Below are 12,923 nucleotides of genomic sequence, written 5' to 3' on the forward strand. Positions count from 1 at the left end.
AAACTGTGAGAATGGTATATTAGTCTTCCAATTGGTTGCGTGGCCACTATTATAATGTAACTATTAGTGTCTACGTTTTTAATGAAATTACGGCTAACAAGTCCATGATTGTCACTCTCATGACCAAGTCCAGGTATTCAATTTCAATAATATATGCTGAATTTTCAACATATTATATATATATATATACTGTGTTGGATTATGTGCTGCTGCTACAAGTCTAGCTGTGTGGATTATTGTGGCTGTCTGCTAATTCACCTGTTTACAATCCAGACACACTGTCCTGCAGTTAACCCTGTGGATGCTGGTTCTGATTCTGCAATTACCCTGACTCTGTAAAGTATCTGTATCTACTCCAGCCAATATCCAGTGATCACCCTTGTATTGTATAAGCCCCTACTGCCTTAGCTTAAGTCCTGGTGGCCACCGAAGTACCGGTGAGTGCTTTCAACTCTATGGGAACAACAGGTTGTTGTTATAGGCAGAAGATCTCAGTAGGAGGCTCTAGGGGTCTTATACATATACAGGGGTGCTTCATAATAAGCTTGGTTAAGTGCTAATTACAGTATGTCCTCTTCATGGATTGGCCTCTAAAATCAAGCATTTGAAACTCCCCTCTAGTGTGTTCGCCCATGAAACAGAGGTTTACTTTAAATTTGTAGAAAATACAGTGAACAATTAATGTAATACACATTTTGGATCATAAATTCCAAGGACTATTTATCCTACTCACAGAGGTACCAGGTGAGGGTGACATATGGGGCACACTATATAGGTTACACTGGGTGGAATAGGCAATGCCTAGAACAGATGAGACATAACGGGGAAGTAACAGAATACTAAAGCAAGATCCTTACAAAATCATCAGAACCATGCATTGGTCACCCTACTCATGTTCATCCTTTGAATACAGTAACTGATTATAAAATTCTAAGTAGTGGGTCTAATGCTAAGTTCTATTGCAGTAGAGAAGATAGCCTTGGCAGGTTCTCCTGGATATTTTAACATAATCTTCCTACATGTTGTTAATGATCAAAGTTATTAGAAATAATTAATGAATTGGGAAAAATATGAAAAAAAAATCTAGATGGTATACTATATTTACTAAAGGTCTATTTCAATTGATTTTGTGTTTCTCCAGCTAAATCACATAATAACTAACAAGACAATTTTCATTTGTTTTTTTTAAGTGTTAGTACATGCGTGATTTAGCCCCAAAAACACATCAAAAGATCGATTTCAAATTGACTCAAATTGATTTAAAAAAAAACAACATTGAAATCGACCTTTAGTAAATATACCCAATAGTCTCAAAAACAATTTGTAAATTGAACCAAGATGCTTCATAAAATGCCTTTTCTGCATTTAGACAAAAAATGATGGTTGGGTTTGGATGTGTTATTAGAGGGGGCTACTGCTGTGTATATGCCTTTTACAGAGTGTTGATGTGTGAAGTTTAATTGTTGTGGGGTTAGCAGGAGTGACATGAATGCTGTTTGCTAGTTCTGTAAGTAATTTAAAATCTTGGTTTAGCTACGTGATTGATTGCAAGATGATAAATGTTCTGGAGTTTTTTCTGGTTTCAGCAGAAATATTGCATAGAAATATTTTGAAGGCCTCATTGAAGTGTGGAAAAGGGATATTGTCTTTGTGATTTCTCTAAAATAGGGTTGTTAGGAATGCTGTAATATCTGGCCTCAGCATTTTATAGAAGTTTCTATCAAGGTCACCTGGGACTGGCTATATCGGTTTATTGGCTTTCAGTGATATTACTGTTGAACCACTTGCCTGGCACTAACTCATGAGATGCTGACCATGGGCTTCATTTACTAACAAGTTTGTCCTGTTATGATATTTACGTTACTGCTCGCCATGGCTTTTTTTGTTTTTTACTTGAATTTATCAATGATGTGCTCGCCGGCGAGCGGTAATGAAAATCATCCTGCCAGCACTGTTTCTGATTTCCTAGCTGTGCTAACGAATGAAGTCGGCTCGCCAAACTCAGGAAGCCGCACTATTTTCTACTCCCTCGGCCCCATCTTGGTGCCAGGCTGCCAGCAGCAGTAAGCGAGAGGCAGGGGCTGGGGAGGGAGCTCTGAGTCTCTGAGGCTGGGGCAGGGAGCCGAGAGTGCTGAGTCTCAGGGCCAAATCGACTGATAGCGGAGATCAGTGAGAGCCCCAATCACCGTTGGAAAGGAACTGGAGCCCTCAAGCAGCCTCCATGGACTGCTACCGCCGCGCTGCTACCTCACGGCCGGGACTGAGCCGCAATGGGTATAGACTTGTATGCTGGGGCAGCTTGATCGGGACCACAGCGCTTATGAGCATGCTGGACCCTGGAGAACTGAAAATAACACAACGAACGGTAAGTTACAAATACCTCTTATTTTTAAATATCAGAAGCCTGTCATTTTTAATGTACATATGAAAACTAAATAGCGCTGCAATACAACAATGCCATCAATAATGATAAATGGCTGCAGCTAAAGTTAACATTCCCAACAAGTTTAAAATGGCTAAATCTGGTTAGTAAATGGAGCATGACATGCATTTGTGCTGTCCTGCTGTGTTCCCCTTGTGTAGTGTGGGATATCAGTCCTGCAGTTGTGCAGAATGGATTTCCTCCTCCTGCTCAGTGATGTTGCAACGTGCGAATGGCACTCCAGGGCACATGCGCCTCAAGTTAAAGTGTGAGGAGGGGAAAATAGTTCCCCTCCAAGCAAAAATATGTTGTTCTCTACATGTGATGATGATCAGTCCAGGCTTGCCTACCCTCCTGATTTGACCGGGAGCCTCCCGATTTTCCGGTGCCGCACGCGGCCCCCTGGAAAGACTGGCAAGCCCCCCGGAAGCCGGCATCCCTCCCTACCCCCCGGTGATGCGATTCGCGCTGAATCGCGTCATCGTGGCTCCGCCCCCTGCTTCATGATGTCGAAAATAACGGCATTGTGAAGAGGGGACGGGGCCACAATGACGCAATCACGTGGCTCCGCCCCCAAATGTGATGTCATGGCCGGGCACGCCCCCCGCTGTTAGCCGACAATCAGCTCCCTCCCGGAAGGAGGGAACTGATTGTCGGCAAGTATGGATCAGTCCCCCCTGTCCCAAGTTCTGCTGCACTCTGCAATCAGTAGAGAGGGCAGGGCTAGGCCACAGGGAAGGAGGGTAACGGGGGGAGGATGGGGTCAGCTTTTGGCACTGGGGGGGGTACGTTGGGTTATGCTGCTCCATAAAAAAAAAAATTGACAGGGGAGGTATATTAAAAATAAAAAATATAATTTATAGTGACACATGAGGAGGGGACTAATCTGGGACCCAATTGACACTGGGGGTGAGGGTGGGGACTCTGCCACAGGGATTTATTACTACAAGGAGGGTGAGGGTTGATAAAGCTGGGAACCTTTTGCTGCTGGGGGGGGGCTATTTCTGATGGGGGTTGGGAAATTTTATTATAATGTGGGCCTATGACATGGGTGGTGCAAAACATCCCCTAGGTATATATATTTTTTTAAATACATGTTTAAAATAAAAAACTTTTTAAACTTTTTTACATTTTAAAAAAAATCAACAACATTTTCTGAGCAGTTTTGGTGAAAAAATGTGTCAGTTAAGTGGTTCATTTGATTTGTTCTACTAATTCAGGCGCTGATAGAAATCTTTATGTATATATGTTTAAATTGACTAATATCACTAGTTATCAACAACTGCATGCACCCAGGTATGCCTGTGGCCGCAGATACTGTAGGTCTAACCAACAGGTAATCTTTCTTGTTCCACAAGTGAATTAAATAACAATATATCTCCTTATGGTACAAGGGCCTCATTCAGCCTGGATCGTAATTGCAACAGCGTGCGCAGGGCCTGATTCAGCACAGATGTAATTGCAACTACGTATGCAGATTGAGCAATTGCTAGCCATTAAACTGCGATTGCGCATGCAGACAGTAATCCATCGCAGAGTGAGTGACAGACCATGAGCGTTTGGGGTGGTGACTAGGGAGTGGTTGCAGAAACGCAGGCATGCCTGTCCATTTAAATGCCAGTGCATGGTCGTGCATTAATTAGCCACTGCGATTGCATACACAGCTTGAGAGCCTTCTGCGTGCGTCGAGATGTGCAACTTTTGTGACGGGTCAGAGCTGCTGTAATTGTGCGCGATGTTACCGATGTATACCAAAGTATATGCAGGACTGCGAGGTGTTACGGATGTGAGAAGGCAGTAGTGGGCGTCTCTATGCTGGCTGAGCTGTGGCTGATGTTACCGATGTATACGCAGGACTGCGAGGTGTTAAGGATGTGAGAAGGCAGTAGTGGGTGTCTCTATGCTGGCTGAGCTGTGGCTGATGTTACCGATGTATATGCAGGACTGTGAGGTGTTAAGGGTGTGAGAAGGCAGTAGTGGGTGTTTCTATGTTGGCTGAGAGGTGGCTGATGTTACCGATGTATACGCAGGACTACGAGGTGTTAAGGATGTGAGAAGGCAGTAGTGGGTGTCTCTATGCTGGCTGAGCTGTGGCTGATGTTACCGATGTATACGCAGGACTGTGAGGTGTTAAGGATGTGAGAAGGCAGTAGTGGGTGTCTCTATGCTGGCTGAGCTGTGGCTGATGTTACCGATGTATACGCAGGACTGTGAGGTGTTAAGGATGTGAGAAGGCAGTAGTGGGCATCACTGTGCTGGCTGAGTGGTGGCAGACATTAGCATATTTTTGCAGCTTCATTGTGTGCGATTACGCAGCTGTGATCACAGTTGCGATCCGTGCTGAATCAAGCCCTAAGTTCACAATAAGGATCAATGGGCCTGATTCAACACAGATCGCAACTGCGATCACAGCTGCGTAATTGCACACAATGAAGCTGGGAAAATATGCTAATGTCTGCCACCACTCACCCAGCATAGAGACGCCCACTACTGCCTTCTCACATCCGTATACCTCGCAGTCCTGTGTATACATTGGCAACATCGAAGAACATCGTCCCCTTGCTCACAATTACAGCAGGTCTGACCTGTTTAAGAATTTGCAAGTCTCGCCACACGCAGTGAGTGCTCAAGCTGTGTAGGCAATCGCAGTGGCTAATTTATGTACAACTAGGCAACGGCGTTCAGATGGACAGACACGCCTGCGTTTCTGCAACCATTCCCCCCGCCACCAGCGCCAAACGCTCACGGCCTGTCACTCACTATGCGATGGATTCCACAGTGCGTCCATGATCACAGTGCGATCGTCGCACATGAGCGGTGCATATGCATGCGCAGTACGCAGCAATCAGCTGATCTGCATATGCGGTTGCAATTGCGGTCCATGCTGAATCAGGCCCAGTGTCCTCTGGATACACACATACACATATGGTCCACACCGCAGGATTTTTTTAATGGCTATATTCATTAGCCATATAGCATACACTGATAACTGCCTCCTACGGCATAACTCGACCTCAATATAGTGTATAAGGGAGGGAGGGCCTGATTCATTACTGATCGCAACTGTGAGTACGTGACGTGAAGGTCTTACTGCGATTGGACTGCGATCACAGTGACTACGCAGACCCATCGCAAAGTGATTGACAGGAGGTGAGAGTTTGGGGCGTGGTGACGGGGGGGTGGTCGTACAAACGCAGGTGTGCCAGTGCGTTTGAATGCCGTTACAGGGGCGTGAATAAATTATCCACTGCGATGCCATACGCAGCTTGGGCTCTCACTGCGTGCGACGAGGTTAGCAATTTCTAAGTAAGGACAGAACTTGTGCAACTGTGTGTGAGGCTACGATGGCACTCGATATTACCGATGGTTTCGCTATTTTGCTAAGTATTTCGGATGTGAGTAAGGGGATGTGGGCATCCTTATGTTAGGCTGCGACGGCATTGCGATTGCAAACATTAGCATACTTTCACAGTGTACCTGTGTGCGTATTTGCAGCTGCGATCGCAATAGTGATCCGTAATGAATTGGGCCCGGAGACAGCCTGCAGCAACAGTCAATTTCATACTTGCCAACTCTCAATGATTATCAGGGAGACTCCCTGAAACAGTAACTATCTCCCTGACTCGCTGAACAGTCTAGCAATCTCCCTGATTGCACCTTACCTCCATTATGGGATAATTAGTATCATTTCCCTACAATGGTTATAAGGCACAATGGTTGAGATGTATTATAGTGGCACTTAACGTGCAGCTATAACTAGAGATGAGCGGATTCGGATCTCTGAGATCCGAACCCACCCGAACTTAGGGGATCCGAGTCAGCTTGGGTTTTCCCATCTGACTCGGATCTGAAAACGAGGCAAAACGTCATCATCCCGCTGTCGGATTCTCGCAGGTTTTGGTTTCTATAAAGGTCCCGCGATCGCCGCCATTTTTCATTCCGGCTGTGGAGTTTGAAGAGGAAGGGAGCTGGGAGCTGTGCTGAGGGAGCTGGGAGCTGTGCTGTTCTGATGTGCATAGGGGCCGGCTACTGTTGTGTCAAGGGCTGGCTGCTTATGTCTATATGTGCATAGGGGCTGGCTAGGCTACTGTTGTGTCAAGGGCTGGCTGCTTATGTGCATAGGGGGCGAGGCTGGCTGTTGTCCATATACTGGGGCTGGCTTGCTGTTGTCCTGTCCACTCCATAGGGGCTGGCTGTTGTCCATAATATCTAATCCATATATAGTAAGTTATATACTGGGGCTCGCTGGCTCTTGTCCTGTCCACTCCATAGGGACTGGCTGGCTGTTGTCTATAGGGGCTGGCTGTGCTGCTGTGTTGTCCAGGAGGTGCTCTATCCATCCGGGGTGCTATTAACCCCCAGTGTGAAAAAAATAAAGTATTTTATTTTTATTTCTGTGTGTGTGCGCGTCTGTTAGCCACACTTATCAGCAACATAGGTGCGCAGGGGTGCTCTGCTGCTGTGTCTCATTTATCAAGGGGCTGCTGCCTCATTCAGGGGTGCTCTTCACCCCCAGTGTGAAAAACATTAAATAATTTTTTTTGTGTGTGCATATTAACCTGCCACACCACCAGTGTGAAAATAAAAACAATTTTTGAGTGTGCGTAAATGTGTATTAGCCACAGCACCAGTGTGAAAATAAAAACAATTTTTTTTGTGTGTGCGTGTTAGCCTGCCACACCACCAGTGTGAAATAAAAACAATTTTTTGGTGTGTGCGTGTTAGCCACACCACCAGTGAAAAAATAAAAACGTTTTTTTTTGTGTGCGCTTTAGCCACATTTATCAGCAACATAGGTGCGCAGGGGTGCTGTGCTGCCTGTGTCATTTATCAAGAGGCTGCTGTCTCTTTCGGGTGCTCTCCCTCCCAAGTGCCCCAAAAATATTAATTCAATCAATCAATATGTTTTTGTGTGTGTGTGTGTTAACCACTGCATCACAAAATGCCTCTGATGAGATTTGCATAAACATTTTCAAAGGTGATAGTAGAGGATATGGTTTAAAAAATGGAATAAAGCAGCTAAAACTGCATTCTCTGATTATAGTGTCCGTACTCCCAGTCCCTACCCATGGCCCCTCTACCTGAATTTCAGCGAGGCAGAGCCATGCAACTGTATTCCAGAGTGCAGCTGCTCCTCCTGTAGCCCAGGTCAGAAGATGTGTAGGGGGTGTGGTGAGGACAGTGGTGTCACAAGGTGGGTGCAGGGGGTGCAGGCCGCACCCGGGTGTCACCCACCAAGGGGTGACACCAAGGTGCAGACTGACACTCCCCCACAGTGACTGGAGCCGGGTGCTGCACTGTAGTATTAAGTGCAGCCCCCGGGTCATGACACTGTGAGGAAGCCGACACTGCAACACAAGGCAGTCAGCACCCCCTGCACCTCCTCCCAGTAATATTAAAAAAAAGGGACAAGAGGATTCGGGCCGCGAGGCCACACCCCTTTGCACGAGGCCACGCCCCCTTTTTGGGCCGCAACGTACCTCCCCGCACCGGGTGACACTGCGGGGAGGGACGCCACTGGGTGGGGATATGGACTAAAATGGAGCTCACATCCACTAAAGTGGACAATGAATCCCCAATCTAACAGGGAGCGCAGCTGTAATTTATACACAACACAGGATGGGATGATGATATAGGCTTGGGGTATAATCTAGAGTGATGTATACATCATATTCTAAACACAATATTAATTTGTCCCCGCTGGAATCCACCATTACAGGTGCCTCTGTTATTTTTGCACATAATTGACGGTAAAGGTCTTTCTCATAGAATTTATTTTGATGGGCATCATCTTTTCCACATTTTGGGGAAGTAGTCTCAGGCCGATCTTTGACAAGGTTCCTGGCTGTGCTGAAAACTCTTTCTGAGTACACACTGGAAGGTGGGCAGCTTAAGTAAAGCAAAGGCAGTTTTTGTGTAAGGGCCCTCAAATTGCCTCTTTTTCCTGCCAGTAGTTCTTTACATCTCTTCAGTTTTGTGTCCGTTGGCAAGACGAAACAATGTCTTCATCCCACATCTGTGCTGGTTAAGTGGCACTTTGAGGCCACTAACTAACTATGTTTATTTAATGTCCCTGTAAAGGTTGGGAAATGTTCAATGTGGAAGCTTTGCAAAGGATTATTTTACAGTCAATAGTTTTGGAAAGCAGTCTTCCTGGTCCTCTTCTGGGTTGAAAATCCACTCCTAGCACCTGAAGTTGGTGCAGGATTCTCAAGAAAGACACAATGTAAGACCTTAAGGGGTAAATTTAATTTACTAAAGTGGAGAGTTTTTAGAAGAGAGTTTTAGAAGTGATGTTGCTTGCCCATAGAAAACAATCAGATTCTAGCTATTATCTTTTAGAAAGTGATGTTAAGTAGAATCTGATTGGTTGTTATGGGCAAGATCACTTCTAAAACACACTTTTAAAAACTCTCACTTTAGTAAATTAAATTTACCCCTTAACATATTTGTGCTGGTTAAGTGGCAGTTTGAAGGCCACTAACTATGTTTTTTTAATGTCCCTGTACAGGTTGGGAAATGTTTTTCAAGTGGAAAGCACTACTTGAAGTCTTCCTGGTCCCCTTCTGGGATGAGAAAATCCACTCCCAGCAGCAGGAATAGCACTCAAGGATTCTTCTGTGGCAAAGACTGATGTGAATGAGTAATATATTTTTTGTAAATGCCTCCTGCCCTACCCTTCTCCCTCATAAATTTACTTCACAATAAAAAATGAAATTAAATTTACTACCAAACCCTTCCTGTCTCTGCCTTCAACTACATACATACTCCAACTCCCCCAGGCCTCTCTTGAATAATAAAAACATTTGTTTCTTGATGTGCCATGTTGGCAGTTGAACTGCCACATTTTTGTGCCGCCCACTGCTGCCGCATAGCTTAGTCAGCCAGCTAGCTTGGTGCAAATTTTTGGCCTAAACTGGATGAAAACAATATCGTGAGCTGTGAGGTGGTCAAAATTGACTGGAAACGAGTGGAAATAAATGTTATTGAGGTTAATAATATTGTAGGAACAAAAACAGGCCCATTTTATGTGATTTTAGCTGTTTTTATGATTTTTTAAGACAAAATCCAGTACCAAAACACGGAGGTGAGGTTTTGGCAAAACCAAATCCAGATCCACAACCAGGGGAGATTCAGATCCAAAACCAAAACACGAAGGTCGGCGCACATCTCAAGCTATTACTAGGCATGTGCGCCGACCCCTGTATTTTGGTTTTGGATCTGTATCTCCTCTGGTTTTGGGTCTCTGGATTGGTTTTGCCAAAACCTCCCTTCCGTGTTTTGTTTTTTGGTTTTAGATCTGGATTTTTTTCTTTAAAAAAATCATAAAAACAGCTGAAATCACATAAAATGGGCCTGATTTAGTTCCTACAATATTATTAACCTCAATAACATTTATTTCCATTCGTTTCTAGTAAATTTTCATCACCTCACAGCTTACAAGATTGATTCATTCATCTAGTAAGGGCCAAACGATTGCATCCAGCTATCTGGCTCAAAACTGAGTGATAAATAGAGTTGAGGACTGTGCAAAGATGATGGTTGGGGTACCCCTTGAGGATTGAAGAATTGATAGTTGATCATTGATACAGTCACTGGCTGAAGGAGGAATTGATAATTGGTACAGCCACTGGCTGAAGTAAGAATTGATAGTTGATACTTGGCACAGCCACTGGCTGAAATAAGAATAGTTGATACTTGATACATCCACTGACTGAAGTAAGAATAGTTGATACTTGATAATTGATGCAGCCATTGGCTGAAGTAAGAATTGATAGCTGATAGTTAATTGTTGATGCAGCCTCCAGGCTGAGTAGTACTGGAATACAGAGTTATGATTGGGAACTAGTCCTGCAACAGCCTTGAGGGCTGGAACTCTTGGCAAGTTGCACCCGTGACAGCCTTGAGGGCTGGTGAGGAGTGACGACAGGTGGCCTTTGAGCTGTGAAGCAGGATCTGGCCTCTGGGCCATGTAGCAGCCTTGAGAACTCTTGGCGGAATGTGGCCTTTGGGCCATGCAACAGGATGTGGGCTTTGAGCTAGTGCCGCCGGGTTGACACAAGCAGCAGTTGGTTCAGAATTCTCCTTAAAAAAATGAAAGGGACATGCAGGAGATGCTGTCTGTAGCTATTACAATTTCTGGACATTCATAAACCATAACATTAAAAATGTCAGACAGCAATGCCCCAAACTGCACATAATGGAAAGGAAAAAGGTGCAAGAATGAATTGTCCTTGGGCCCTCCCACCCACCCTTATGTTGTATAAATGAAACAGGACATTCACAGTTTAACAAACCAATCACTTCAGTGACAGGGACTGCCACTTGTGGCTGAAATGATTGGTTTGTTTGGACCCCCCACAAAACAAGCTGCAAATGCGCAGTGGACATTGTTGGCAATCATCTTATACACAAACTGGCTTTACAACATAAGTAAGATCAGATGTCATCATTGTCATCCCCATCAGTGTGTACATCCTCTTCTTCACACAATATTAAATCGTCCCCGCTGGAATCCACCATTACAAACGCTTCTGTAGTTTTTTTACTTAATTGCTGATAAAGGTCTTCCTTGCGAAATTTGTAATCCATTTTGAACATCATCTTTTCCACATTTTTGGGAAGTAACCTACGAAAATCACTGACAAGGTTCCCGACTGTGCTTAAAACTCTTTCAGAGTACACACTGGAGGGTGGGTAACTTAAGTACAGCAAAGCCAGTTTGTGTAAGGGACTTCAAAATTGCATCTTTTTCCTGCCAGTAGTGAAACTGAATGTCTGACATGCCTATTTGGATGCTATCCCTAAAATAATCATCCACCATTCTTTGAATGGTGACCGTATCAGACAAAGTCATGGTAGACATGCCACTCATTGTAGGCAGTTCTTTCAGACCCAACCAGATGTCATTAGTTTTTGCTGATTGATCTGCATCACCACCAGCAGTGGGTCTCTTAGGAAAATTTATTTTTTTTCCTGGTAGCTGCAGAAACTGAAGTAGGAGATTATGCCGTGTCACGTACCGATTGAGCTGACAATTTTTTTACCAACAGCTCTTTGCATCTTTTCAGATTTATGTCCATCGGAAAGAAAGACACAAGGTATGACTTAAACCTAGGATCAAGTATGGTCACCAAAATATAGTGATCCGATTTCAAAAGATTGACGACCCTTGGATCCTGGCAAAGCGAATGAAGGGCTTGATCTACCAGTCCGACATATCTAGTGGAATCACTCCATTTCAGCTCCTTCTTCAGTTTCTCCAGCTGCTTTTGCAAAAGTCTGATTAGGGGAATAACCTGACTCAAGCTGGCAGTGTCTGAACTAACTTCACATGTGGCAAGTTCAAAGGGTTTGAGAACCTTACACAACACAGAAATTATTCTCCACTGCGCTTGACTAAGGTGCATTCCAGCACCTATATGTCATAGGCCGTAGTGTAGCCTTGGATAGCCTTTTGCTGCTCCTCCATCCGCTGAAGCATATAGAGAGTAGAACTCCACCTAGTTACTACCTCTTGCTTCAGCTGATGTCAGGGCAAATTCAACAGTTCTTGCTGGTTCTGCAATCTTTGAGACCCAGTTGCTGAATGTCAAAAATGTCCAGAAATCTTTTGGGCCACCGAGAGCATCTCCTGCACGCCCCTGTCATTTTTTTTAAATGTTGCACCACCAAATTAATTGTGTGAGCAAAACATGGGATGTGTTCGAATTCACCCACATGTAATGCTCGCCCAATATTGCTGGCATTGTCAGAAATCATAAATCCCGAGGAGAGTCCAAGTAGGGTAAGCCATTTTGCAATTATTTCCATGAGTTTTTCTAAGAGGTTCTCAGTGGTATGCCTCTTAGTGAAACAGGTGATACACAGAGTAGCCTGCCTCTGAATGAGCTGGCATTTGTTGTACTGTTAGAGGCAATACACTTGCCCAGTGGGCTTGCACAGTCATGTAATCTTTAGTTTGCCCTTTCCCACTTGTCCACATATCTGTGATTAAGTGGACAGTGGGCACAATGGCATTTCGAAGGACATTAATAAGTTTTTTTTTTGTCCTTGTACAGATTGGGAATTGCTAGTCTAGAGAAGTGGAATCTAGAAGGGACATGGTAGTGGGGACACAGGACCTCCATTAACTGCATTAATGGCGGATACTGGATGCACATCTAATACCAGCATAGCTGTTATGGTGTCAGTAATCTGCTGTGCAACTGGGTGTTTGCTGTCATACTTGCTCGCAAATGCAAAGGATTTTTTGACAGTCAATTGGTTGTGTTGAACTACTACAAGTAGTCTTCTTCCTGGTCCCCTTCTGGGATGAAGATCCACTCGCAGCAGCAGGTGTAGCCCTCAAGGATCCTTCTGAGGAACCACGGATAGGAGAGGAGTCAGCCCTTATGATATTAGATGCAGGAGTACTACTTCCGATCACGAATGAGGATGTTGATGATGATGCAGGTGTTGGTGGTGGAGATTGCAAGTGCTTGGATCCAGATAGAAGGGA

The sequence above is a fragment of the Taudactylus pleione genome, unplaced genomic scaffold (assembly GCF_031769625.1).
Source record: "Taudactylus pleione unplaced genomic scaffold, aTauple2 ptg000016l, whole genome shotgun sequence".
Taxonomy (NCBI): domain Eukaryota; kingdom Metazoa; phylum Chordata; class Amphibia; order Anura; family Myobatrachidae; genus Taudactylus; species Taudactylus pleione.